General features: G+C 35.0%; 1 pseudogene; it reads right to left on the reverse strand.

Annotated features, from left to right (window-relative positions):
* LOC101725872 (RNA-binding protein 42 pseudogene) overlaps nt 1–8,750 on the reverse strand; it is a 95,927-nt pseudogene extending 87,177 nt beyond the window's left edge.
* Nucleotides 8,751–12,834: the final 4,084 nt, after the last annotated feature.

Genomic DNA, 12,834 nt, shown 5'->3' on the forward strand with positions numbered 1-12,834 from the left:
TTTTGCTCTTCTATGTGATTAAATATTTTAGCTTCCACAAATGAACAAGAACATGTTGTATTTGTCTTTTAGTGCTTGGCTTGTTTCACTTAACATTGTGTCTTCTAGTTTCATCCATGTGGCTGCAAAAGACAGTATCCCATCCCTTTTAATGTCTTTTAATGGCTATATATACATATATCTCCAGTAGTGGGGTAACTGGATCATATGGTAATTCTACTTTTAGCTTTTTAAAGAATGTTCATACTGTTTTCTATAATGACTACACTATATTCTCACCAACCATGTATAAGAATTACACTTTTCTATATCCTCACCAGCATTTCTTTTTTTTGTCTTTTTGATAATAACCTTTCTGCCTAAGGTAAGAAGATATCTCATTTGCATTTTCCTTATGATTAGTGATGTGAACATTTTTTTTTTTTTTGGTACTGGGGATCAATCTCGGGACCTTGCTCTTGTGAGGCAGGCGGTGGAACCACTGGGCTAAATCCCTGGCCCTGATGTGAACATTTTTTCAATACTTTTTCATACACTTGTTGGTCATTTGTTCTTCTGAAAAATGTCTATTCAGACCCCCCCCCCCTTTAAATCCAATTGTTTGTTTTTTGCTGTTGGGTTGTTTGAATTCCTTATATATTCTTGGTATTAGCTCTTTTTATAATGAATAGTTTAAAAAATTTTCTCCCCTTCTGTAATTTGTCTCTGCACTCTGTTTATTATTTTCTTTGTTGGAATGTCCAAGATGAATTCCTTTAAATTATAATGACATTCTTTTTTTTTCCTTCCATTCACTTTTATTGGGAACAATGGGCTAAGAAAGATCCCTGTATGCAATCTTCAGTTGAAAAGCAGAACAAATCTGGGATTTCAATGAACTTCCAATTTAGAGTTCATGCTGGTGTGGCCTTCAGAGCTCTGCTGTCTCTTGTTTTTTAACAGACCTGCCCAGCACACCTAGGCCAAGCAGCCAGATAATGGCATTCTTATCATCATAGAGTCACACTTAGGGGTCTGAAGAATTGATATGCACATTCTTTAAGTAGTTTGTAGCTAATGTTACCTGTGTGATTGGAGAATATTATGATATGCAAATTTGTGTCTTCATATCAGACAATTCCTTTCTCTTTCAATATTTAAGTATTAAATATATTTTAATCCATAATATACTACTTACATAGATACATTTTATCTTGCAGTGTTCAAACCTAAATTTAAAAATTTCAAGAATTTTGAATATTTCATAATCCAAAGTTGTAGTAAATATTCATATTGTCAGTATCATTGTTTTTATGTGACTGTATTGAATATGTGAACTTCATTATACAACTGCTCTAAAGATGCTGAAACATTTGATTCTGAGAGAAGTATATTTACCTGTGGTTTTCTCTCAAATCTAGTCTGTAGCTCAATAAGGACTGTAACTCTGACTGGGTTTTATATAAAATATATATATATAATTGATGAAAAGCAAAAAAAAAAATCCAAAATAAAACAATAAAAACAGAAACAGAAAACTTAGCTAGAAATTGGAATCATGGAATGAATGAATCAATGTTTCAGGCAAACAAAAATTTGAGAATATAAATTTTGTACTACTAAGCTGCTGATCTCTACATGTAGTGGAGAATATATTATAAATGTAGATGTGATAGTTGGAAGAAGCTATTGCATTTTCTTTCTATGCATAAATAAGAGATCAAAAATGTGATACATTTTTGGTAAATTTGAGAAAGTACCACAGACTCAAAAAGACCACATTTCCCTGACAGTATAACAAGAGCAGAAATAGAATGAATTTTTTTCAGTGTGATCTTGGAGGCATGTGGATTTTATGGATGATTAGTATACAATGTCTATATGTTTATTCAAAAGGATTTTTAAAGTCCTGGTAACTGTTATCTGTATTAAAGTAGTATGTTAATATATATCAAGCTTCTTGTCAAAAAATCTCGTAAAAACATCAGATAAAAATTGCTACTGAACCTGAGAGAACACAAAATAAAGACAACTTTCCTTTTGGTAAAAAGAAAACATGTACATGTTTTATTTGTTATCATAGTATTTACCTGAGATTTTGAAACTAAAACTGTATATTTATAAATAAAATTAGAGTAGTTTGTAAACAACAAGACATTGTTCTGTGTTTTAGCAGACTGCCTCAAATAATGTTCAGTACACTATAGAGGGACAGTGAAATGACATGTTTCCCAGCGGCCACAGGCGAGATCAGGTGTAGCTCATTCTGGGGCTCTCAGGAGTACTGATAGAAAGTGAGTATGCTGAAGGCGCTTTCATATTGACAGTGCAGTAATGACTTCAAGCTAATTTTAGTTGCTTCTCATCAGAAAGAAATGAAAAAGATCTTAGTGAAACTCCTTGTCTCTGGGATTCAGTGAGAATTATAATAAAAAGGGGGTAGGTTTAACCTGCAATCACCATAATGACAATAGTGGAATGTCCTGAGACCAGAGGAGAATTGAGGCCTAATTGGCCTCCTCTGTGAGCATGAAGGAGAAAGGCTGCACTCAGGGGTGATTGCATGTTAGAGGTTCTGGGGAAAACTTAAAACAGCTGAAGTTAAGTTGTTTATCAGAGTATGTACTAGTGGATGTTTGAAAGCAGCTGAATCTTGTGTTACTTTGATTGCTTGTGCCTGTGTTTGGGTGAATAAAGGCAACCAGAGCCAGACATTGCAGGGGGCCGGGGGGGGGCGCTTTTCTGCCTACTAAGAGGCAGGAACCCCTTGGCTGCATGCATGTTAAACTGACTCTGTGTCTCTTTGTCATACACACACACACACACACACACACACACACACACACACACACACACGTACGTACATCTGTTAGGGAGAATAAAGTAGTGGGTCTAGATCCAGAAACAAGGCTGGCAGAATGTGTTGGCCACTGGTAGTGCCCCAACGTAGGGCTTGGGATGGGGCTCTGCTACAGTGGAACAAAATACAAAATATAAAATACCCACTTCATCCTGCCAGGTTTCACAGCTAGTGGCCCATCAGGTCCACACTATGAAAGTAACTCAGAAAAGAAATGATGTAGAACTAGGAGCCAAGCACATAATAAATCTCTATTCTGGAGAAAACACCTGTCACCTAGCAAAGTCATCCCTTTAGCTTCAACATTAACCACATGACCCCCCCCCCCCATGAGGTAATAGCAGTACCACTGGACACATTACTCAGTGATGAAACATTTGATTATTTAATTCAGCAATCATTTGATGTGTGTTAGTTTGTTCTGGGCATTTTTCTTGGTGCTAGTTTATGTAATAGTAAACCAGATGGCTCAGGTCGGTCCTGACACTGAGGACATGTAGTCTTCCTAGGGGAAAAACCAGTAGGAAATAACAATTATAGCATCTAAAGAAGAACATTGAAGGAGCACCTGATCTAGACTGATACATCTTAAAAAGTGCTCTGAGAGAAGTGCACTGGGTGTTCACATGATGTGCAGTAGTTGTGGTCATCATAAGAGGGATTCTGGCCTAGCTGAGGGGAGGCAGTTGAAGCTCCCTCCTCTAGACCTGAGGGGATAAGTGTGGAGGGAAGGAAGGACAATAAAAGATCTTCCTCTAAAGATTAGCCTGTGAATAAAATTCTAAAATTCATGAAAAAATATGATGCTGTGAAAGATAGCCAAAATAAAAATGAAAAAACCAACCAATCAAAACACAAACTCATGCAACTGTTGAAAGAGTTCATGTTCTGATTAATTTGTGTTAGAGAAGCCCGAGAAAGACTATGCAATGCTTATTAGAAGAACAGAAAGCATAAGATAAAACCAAAAAGGAATAAAATAATATATTGGAAGACGTTTAAATGACCCAATCAAATATTTTGAAAATAAAAATGTAGTCAGTGAAACAATGCAATATACTGGACAGACTCCAGAATAGACATAGTCAAAAGGAAATGGTGAATTTGAAGTTAGTGCTAAGTGCTCCTCCATCATCCAGCACAGACAGACAACGAAAATGTGTGAAGGAGCAGTGAAGAAAAGTGAAAGATTAATTAGGGTCCTCTAATATCTGTTGTATGTGTTTCCATGGGAAGGAGACATGGAAGAAATACCAGAAAATAAATATGTGGAAAGTAATTATTAATGGAATTTCTTAAACTTTAAGATTATCACCTAAAGATTAGAAGTTACTCTGAGTATAAAACTATTTAAATAAAACTATTTGCAAATATTGTAATGGAACCAGGTCATTAAACTGAAAGAAACTCTTAAAAATTCTCAGAGTAAATGGACAAATTAGCTGCAACTTAACAATTACACACATGATAACCTTTTACTTGAAGACAGTTGATACCAGAGTGAATGCAGTAATATCTCAGAGTCCAGAGGGAAGATATAAGTACATTTAGAATTGTATATAAAAAATTATGCAAGAATGAGGGCAAGATAAATAGAAGTTGAGACACATAGAAAGTAAGAGAAATGTATCATTCAGAATGGTCACTAAATTTTTTTCTTTGGCAAAAAAATGAATGCAGAGAAAATATGTAGAGCATGAGAAACAACAGGGAAAACAAAAATTAATGAAATATATTGGCAAATCTACCTGTTGATTCAAAAAATGCTTTCTTTGTTTAAATGAGTTACAAGTTAACTCTAAAAATAACAAGACGTGGAGCTATTCAAGGGTTTAAAATATATACTATTGGGCCAGGGATTTAGCTCAGTGACACTGCACCCACCTCGAAAGCACAAGGTCCTAGGTTCGATCCCCAGTACAAAAAATAAATTTATATATATATATATATGTATGTATATATACACACTATTCACTGTTTTAACTATGAATAGGAGTACTAAATCTTGATTTTGTGAGAAAATTTTGTGATTGTTTCAATCTTAGAGTGCTAAAGTGAATCAGTACCAAAGTAAAATAATCTGTTTTTAAATTAATGGAAGGAAAAATTAAAGGTATAGGAATAATCTAGCTGGAGGCAGAACAGTCAAGATAGGACCATGAAACAAATAAAAAAGCATAAAATCATATGATAGAAGTTAAGACCAAACATGGTAGTAAACTCACCTATTAGAAGCTGGATTATCAAATTAGTTATAAAACTCAGTCAGTTTTACCATGGACCTAACAGAAATACCAAAACAAAAAAGACACTGAAAGGTTGAAATTGCAGGGATACCAAAAAAATTAATGTTCAAATACAAATTAAAGAAAACTAGATCCTCAAATAAAATAATTTAAAGAGAGAGAGAGAGACAGAGATAGTTACATTGTAAAATAATTTTCAAAATAAATAATATACCAAAATGTCATAATAATCAACAAGTATGCATGTGTATAACCATTCTCAAAATATATTAAAAAACTAAAAGGAACAATCAATAAATCTTCAATCATAATGAAACTGATAGATCAAGGACACAAAAAAACATGTAAGAACAAGAAATAAAAAGAATTGAATGGTAAAAATTAATCCATCTATTTGCCTATCAATCTATAGCTAATTCTATGCAGAGACTATATGCACTATGCACTTCTATATCTGTATCTTTTTCAATAATAGAGTACATATATTTTTCTAATTTTCTGGTCACAAGTCAGTAAAAAAGCTGGCTACAAAACTGCCATATATGATAGTTAACTGTTGTGTCAGCTTGAATAAGAAATGCCCAGTTGATTGGTTTAGCATAATTCTGGGTGTGATTGAATGATGGACTTGCTGAAGAGGGAAGACTCACCCTAGGTGTGGGTGACTACAACCAATAGGCTTATAGCCTGAATGGAATAAAAATGGAAAGAAGGAAATCTCACTTCTTTTTCTTCTGAGGAGTTCCAGTCTTTGCCATTGCCTTGAACATCTGACGAGGGCCTTCCAGTGCAGACTTTTCAGCCTTCCAGTGCAGACCTTTTGTCTATGGACTTGCAAGGACTCTACAGTGAGCTCTAGGCCTTTGATTTTTGACTGGATCCTTTGGATCTCCAGCATGCAGATGGCCCTTCTATGCTTTTCCACACCTGACTCTACAGGTGGTCATTTTAAGCCTACCTTTTTAAATCCATAACATATATATATATATATATATATATATATATATAATGTTTCTCTAGTGAGCATTGATTGATACACCATGCTTTAGAAATACTACAGTGTACTTATAAATATTTCATGGGTTATATAAAAAGACAAAAGCTGTATGAGAATAAAAGTACTATATATTATAAATGGAGGAAGATGATAGCTCAATAAGATCCTACAGCAGTCAACTCCTCACAGACACTCCAGTTGGAACAGCTAATCATGAACCAAACTACCTTTACAGGAGTTAAGGAAGCCAGATGAGAGAGGAGAGATCACAGTGCTTGGTTTTAATTGCTGTCTCTCTCTCTCTCTCTCCTTCTGTATTGGGATCAGACTCAAAGACTCATGCATGCTAGGCAAGTGATCTACCATTAAGCTGCATCCCTAGCCCTTGGTTTAGTATAAGGAGACAACACTAATTTAAGAAGACAAGGAGAAAAGAGTTGCCCTGTCACCCTTCCTCCAACTTTAAGCAGTGTGAAAGGAGACATCTACCACTTGTGTGTGTTTTGGTTGTGGTGGTGAGAAGGATAGAGGGGACTAGGCCTTTGGCTTGAAACCCACTACTGTGAAACCTAGTGCTGGGCCAAGTACAAAAACCCTAGCCCAGACTCATACCTGTGGGTAGAACCATTGGCACTACATTAGCTAGGTGGCTGACATCCTTCCTCATCCTTGGACAGCATGAAGGGGAGGAAGTATCCATTCACTGAGAGACAGGCATGAAAGATAGCATAAGACTTTGCTTTAGAGCTCAGTGCTAGGCTCACTGCAGTGAGACCCAGTACAATACAGAAGCCAAAGGCCCCATAACCAGACCGGAGCTCACATACAGAGCCTCTGGACCTGCCCCATTCTCAGTGGTGAGGTAGATTTGAGTTTTGACCCACATCAATGCCAACGTTGGAGTGGACTGAAGCCCCTCTGCCCAACAGTGTAGGTCTTTGTGACTGTGAGGCTCAGGTGTGAACCATCTTATCATTGGCCAAGGTAGCCAAGGACTACCTTCACTAACACTGCCCAACATTAGCAAAATTCATTTGCTGAGTGTAGGACAGGGAAATTAACATAGGATATTTCCTTGGAACTCAGCTCTAGGCTAGGGAAACATAACAGTGGGCAGATCCTAATGGACCCCATTTCCAGGCCTGTACCCATAGATGATGCCTCTGGAACAGCTCTGTTGTATCAGACAGACATGTGACTTCAGTCTGTTGAACCTTTATTCCATTCAGCATTAAAAGAAGTCTTGGGCCATGAATCTACCTTAGCAGTAGCCAGCCCATGGCAGTGAGGATCTTGATCCTACCCTGTGGTGTGCTGGTTTTCCTGTCCTATGGGATTAGGGTATAAAACATATTTGTGGAATTGGTGGTTTTTATTAAAAAGAAGAAATTCTGAAAATCAATGGTTTGTAGTCCATCTGGGAAACTAGAACAATGAAAACATAAATGAGCCGGGGATTTAGCTCAGTGGTTTTACCGCCTGCTGCACAAGTGCAAGGACCCAAGTTCGATCCCCGGTAACAAACAAAACAAAACAAAACAAAAAAGCTACATGAAGAAGTGATAAAATTGAAGACAAAAATTACTGAAGTTATAAACCCCTAAAGTCACAGATCAGAATAATCCAAAACTAGTAATTTGAAAGAATTAATTAAATGGACAAACCCTTAGCAGTACTGATCCAGAAAATAGGAAAAGTATTTGGAATTTTTTTGAAAGAGAAAAATGTAAGAAATATATTTGTTATATATGGATCTATATAAAAGAAAGGATTAAGTACAAATAAAATTTAAAAATTAAAATTTTTTAAAAGTATAAATGAACTCTATGAGCAACTGTGTGAGAATATATTTGAGACATTAAAAGAAATGGATTCTTTCTGAGGAAAAATGTTACCAAGTTGACATAAGAATGAAATGGGTAACTACTAAAAGCTGGAATTCATAATTCAGTTTCCTTTCTCTCAAAGATATAAAGTCTGGATGGTTTTTCAGGCTAATTTTACTTAATCTTCAAATTACAGAAATTCTTGTTTTATTTATACTCATTCAGTGACTAGAAGAATAAAATTTACCGAACTCAGCTTATAAACTATACCTATGATGTAAAAACCAAACAAGGACAATAAAGGCAATATAAATTATAGATAAAATTCTCTTTTAATCATAGATTAAAATTAAATTAAAATTAAAACATAAAAATTAGCAAATCAAAATTCAGTCATATGTAAAAATTACATTATAATATAGAATTTATCCAAGGAATGAAAGTATTCTCAATTACAAAAGATTTATTGATTTTATGTATCATGCTAGAAAAAAATTGGGGGAACCCAATTCTCATTTCTGCATATCTTGCAGGCACAGATGGCTGTTTTTTCAGGACTCACTTTTTAAGTTGTGTCTATAGTGAACTGTCTTAGAAAGTAGCGTGTCTCCCTCTGGAACAGAAAGCAGGTAAGCTTTAATGTCTCCTTCTGCAACAGAGGGCAGGCTTAGAGACAATTTTGAGATTTGGGCTCTGTAAACGCAGAACTCCTCTCTTGTTATGCAACCTGCAGCCTCTACAGGCATCCACGCCGGCCAGTGCGCCTTTTCTTTCCCCTTGAAACTGAGGGGCACGGAGGACTGACACAAATACTTTGAAGCACATGCTTCTTGCTGTGCCATGGGTAAAAGTCTTTTGACTCTGACTTCTGAGCCTCACATCTTCTGCCAGCATCCATGAAATTATGACAAGTTAACCTGATAATCTACAAGTAATGTAAAATCGCACATCCTTCATAGTTCTTGACAAAACATGAGACTTTCATCCATAGCTACAGAAATTGCATTTGGCAAAATTCAGAATTCATTCATGATAAAAATTTTTTTTAGCAAATTAGGAATCAAAACAAACTACCTTATCACGCTAAAGCATATATCTAAAACCTATAGTAAACATATTTAATGTTCAGTTTTTCATATTATTTCTATTTAGATTTGGATCAAGGCAAAGGATTCTGCTATTATTATTTAAGCTTATATTGCGGATCTTAGACAATGAAGTAAGAAAGGACAAAGCAATTAGAGGCATAAGGAGTAAGAGGAAAGATGAAACTGACATGAAGGAGAAAAAATTCAAGGAAATCTGTAGGCAGACTAATAAACCAAATAAGAATATTCAACAAGTAAACTGGGCTTATATACAGTCTTCGAGGAGCATGAAAGATGGAAATCAGCTTTTCCCTGAACCTACACTTCTACACGAGAGGATTCAAACATTTTAGCTATTATAACGTCTCTTTTTAAATACATCCAAATTTAGTAGGAAAAGTGAAGATCTTAGCAAAGGTCTCTTATATTATAGAGGTGCATTATACTTATGTGGCTTGTGTGACAGGTTAGAATTTTATCTCAAGTGAAAGATGATGTCTGAAAACCATTGTTCAAAGGCATTATGATCCTAATGGATCAGTTAGGAAGTCTGGGAAAATAAAAAAGTAGTGGCTAAATTTTTCTCTACCACTTTTCAAAGAATTATTTATCTGCCCTAACATGATTTAGATTCAAGTCTTGTAGAGACTAATGGAACACATTCCATGCCTTTAATCTGCCAGTATAAGCAGTTTATCTTGAAAAATTAGAATTCTACCATAAGGTAAAAGTTCAAACAGTCTTTATAATCATTATAGTAAGACTTAGCCTTTATTAAGAAATACAAGGTATTGGGGGAATTGTAGTTTTGTGTGACAATTTACCAAGTCTTCATTCATTCTCTTAGGTAGAAAATTCATTTGTAAAATAATTTTGGTGAGAAATTTCAGTGGTATATAGATATTTTTCCTGGTTAACAGTTATTTTTGGCTGGATTTTATAGGACATACAGAAAGGTTTTCTTCCCGAACCATTGACAGTAATATACAGATTGACTTCCTAAAAATCCTTTCTATAATGGCCAGGCCAGTTACATGTCCAAGGCAACCATGTGTAAAATAGCTTTATTTATCTTAAGGGCTGCCAATTCTTCTGGCTGGCTGGGGGTCCTTTCAGCTTTTAAGATAGTTACTAATAAGTTCTAGCACTGGATAGAGGCCAAGTGAAAGACCTGCCTCTTTATTTTCTTGCATTATTAGTCCTTCCCTGGAGGTAGGGAGGGTAAGAGTAGAGAGTGTATAATGAATGGCTATGCTCTGATTGTTGTTATTTTTTCTTTCCATTCCTTTTCTCTCTCTTTAATTTGAATCTTTACTTGAACCTTGGAAAAGAGCTTAAAGTAATATTGGATGGTACCTTCTGTTCTAGTAGATATTTGCTTGTTTATATGTCATGAAAAAATTTATAATATTTTTGTTTCCTTCATAAAACTTTAGATACTTTGTGGTCAGTTGAAATTTTAAAATTCAGAGCATTTTTTCAGAACTGGAAAGATTTCTTTCTTCCAGAAACTTTTGCTTCATTTTTATTTTTTTTTTGGTACCAGGGGATCAAACTTGGGACCTTGCGCTTGTGAGGCAGACAGTGGAACTACTGAACTAAATCCCCAGCCCACTTTTGCTTCTTTTTAAAAAAATAAGCTACAATAGACAACTATAACCTTTATGGTTTTGTACTTTCTTTCTTCTTGTTTTTTCTCCCCACAAACAGCTGGTCTGTTTTGAGATCATTCCTCTTGGAATTTAACTCTCAGTGAATTCCACATATGTATACCTTTTCCCTCAACTTTTTAAAATTCTCTCTTTGGTTCTTCTGATCAACTGATTTAAAAAAATCTTAAAATGTTCCCTCACATTCATTTTCCTATGTTCATTCTCATGGTATGTGAGAAAATTAATTAATGTGTAATTTTTATATAATCAATTTTGTGGTGATTGAAATGCTAAATATAGTTACTGAAGTTCTGCTGATATGGGCCAAACTCCACAGCAGGTGTGAAAGCCACACAGGTGAACCTGGCAGAGTCTCAGCCCCGTGGATGCACTAGTCCATCGGGCAAACTCAGAGCTAGGGAGCTGGGAGCTGGGCTTTGCACCCAGCCTAAGAGTGTGGGGAACATTTTATGGAGGGTTGCATATCAGTGGTGTTGTAAAGGACAAGTGATTATTTAAGTAGGAGGGAAGAGTTGGGTAGGAAGTGCTCCGGGCAGTGGATCATCTTGAGCAAAGTACTGAGAGATACTTGAGATTTGAGGCCTGGCATCCACTGTGGTCTTGCAGATTCTAGGGGACGTGAGGTGAAGCCACAGAACCAGAGGAGAGCCAGCGGCTTAAATTCTGTCTGCATGAAATGATTCTCAAACTTTGCGGCATATCTATATTTTTACCATCGACACAATATTCACAAGTGCTGAGCCAGGAACATCACATGACATTAGAAGGACAGGGTGTCCTTGATGGAGTAAATGTGAAACCTACCCTTTCTTCAGGATTTTCTTTGGGAAATAGTCATGCTTCTTGGAGGGAGAAAAAAAAAGAATTTTCAGATAGTTATCAAAATTTAAAGGTAGACAAGAAAGATGTTCCATTTTTTAGTACAGGTAGATCACTAGATGTTATTCTCATTTAATACTGAATATATTTCTTGCTTTAAGAAGCTTTATCCAGGGTAATCTTTGTAAAAAAATTCCCTCAAAGGTAAAGTGATCTACCCAACATAATTTCAAGGAAAAGTTTTTGATTACACACTGAAATTTTATCCCTGTATATTTTTGCGAATTGTATTATTTATTTTTGTGATATTTATTATTTTTAGAACCTGAAATCAGTATCTAGGAATTAGGAATACTCTAAACTTTGGCTTCACTTGTAGCCTTTGGCCAAATCTGCTATTCGTTTTTTGCTTTGATGTCAGAGTTTTAAGGGTGAAGGGTTGTATGCCTATCTCAACAGCACTTTGGGCATTTTTGATTTGATGATCAGGTGGCTGCCTTGGATAACATAATATCTAAATATGTAACAATGTCAATAACGTGAAGGCTTTTGAGATTGGTGATTAATGTTTTAATATTCAATTTTATGTAAAAGTTAACAACTTAGATGTAGCTTGTTGAAAGTATCCTTATATACTTTAAGTGTTGAACTATCAGTAATTTGAAGTGTAAAGTAAAATATGTCATAAGTTTAAAATTATTTGAAATCTTTTTAGTACTTGAGTAGAGGAAACACAGATTATTGATATGAATTTTATAAGTATGATAGCTAAATAGGTTTTTAGGAAGAAAATTAAATCCTTTTTGATACAAGAGACAAAAAATTATAGTATAAGACAAATATTAGGAATTATAATTCTAATCATTGAGGTACTTAAATGTATATTTAAGTACTATCTTTAAATAATATGATTTTTAATATTTAATATTTAGTTATTCTAATATTCCAGAAATTCATTTTTTCATGGGAATATTCAGTTTTGACTAATATTGATTTTAATACTCAGTCATTTGATATTTGGGCAAAATATGTATTTGATTCTCCTTATTAAGGAATATAATTAATCCCATTTAATAATACCATACTTATTTGATATAAATATGGAGTTTATGGCTCAACTTTTATTTATTTATTTATTTATTTATTTATTTATTTGAGACAAGGTCCCACTGTGTAGTTCGGACTGGCCTTTTAATCACTATGTAGCCCAGGCTGGCTTTGAACTCATGACGATCCTCCTGTTTTAGCCTCCCAAGTACTAAGATTACAAGCATGGGCCACCACGCTGGGTTTTGGAAGCTCAACTTTCAAATGCTATCCATCAGCAAACTAGGCCATGAATTGTG

This window comes from Heterocephalus glaber, unplaced genomic scaffold, assembly GCF_053883595.1.
Source record: "Heterocephalus glaber isolate CG9 unplaced genomic scaffold, H.glaber_assembly_v1.0 deba00001523, whole genome shotgun sequence".
In the NCBI taxonomy this organism is placed as follows: domain Eukaryota; kingdom Metazoa; phylum Chordata; class Mammalia; order Rodentia; family Bathyergidae; genus Heterocephalus; species Heterocephalus glaber.